This window comes from Fukomys damarensis, unplaced genomic scaffold (assembly GCF_012274545.1).
Source record: "Fukomys damarensis isolate Sample0158 unplaced genomic scaffold, DMR_v1.0_HiC HiC_scaffold_6, whole genome shotgun sequence".
Lineage (NCBI taxonomy): Eukaryota > Metazoa > Chordata > Mammalia > Rodentia > Bathyergidae > Fukomys > Fukomys damarensis.
The window spans coordinates 15,451,913-15,452,704 of NW_022900918.1; positions in this window are offsets into that span (position 1 = coordinate 15,451,913).

Genomic DNA, 792 nt, shown 5'->3' on the forward strand with positions numbered 1-792 from the left:
CGGGAACGAGAGTTCACACGGGCCTCAACACCTGGTCCACGCGGCCCGGGACGCTCGCACTCTGCACAGCGGTCCCAGCGGTCCCAGCGCGCCTCGCCCGCCTCCCACGCCCCTCGCCCGGCCCTCGGGGCTGTCCGAGTTTCTCCCGTGCAGGGTCAAAACAAGTTTAACACGTGCAGTCCTTAAAAAGGAACAAATGTTGTCTTTCAAAAAGCCAGTGGGCCATGGCTGGCTTCCCACACAAATCCATTGTTTTCTCTCCTCTGCCGGTTAAAGAAATGTCACTTACATTGGGTACGTTTCCCTAGATGTGGACCCTCCCACTCTGAGATGTCGCCGAAGACCTTTCGATGAAAGGTCCCAGCCTCTTGCTGGACTGCTGGTCGCCCTATGGGCGTTACATAAGCAGATCTTTATCTACATATATCTTGCCACCCTACTCTCTGTGCACATAAAATTCACATAACCTTGTACCTTGCAAAAGCCCCCAGGGCGAGGCCTGACAACTGCGTCTCCCGTAGGCTGCACCCCCTCCGCCCGCCGGCCGTTGACAGAAGCACTTTCAAAGCCCAAACGAACAAAGTTGCGCCACTTATCGCGGCCATGGCCCCTGTGATTTAGGTCCCAGAGGGGGAGAGGACCCTCCACGGCCCCCGCCCAGCCCGGCCCCTTCAAAGCTGGAGGAGCACGCGGGGCAGAAAAGGCGCTTGCTTCCAGGTCGCCGGGTTAAAGCAACAACGACAAAAACAACAACAGACAGGCCGGCCCGTGACCCCACGCAAAAGGTGGAAG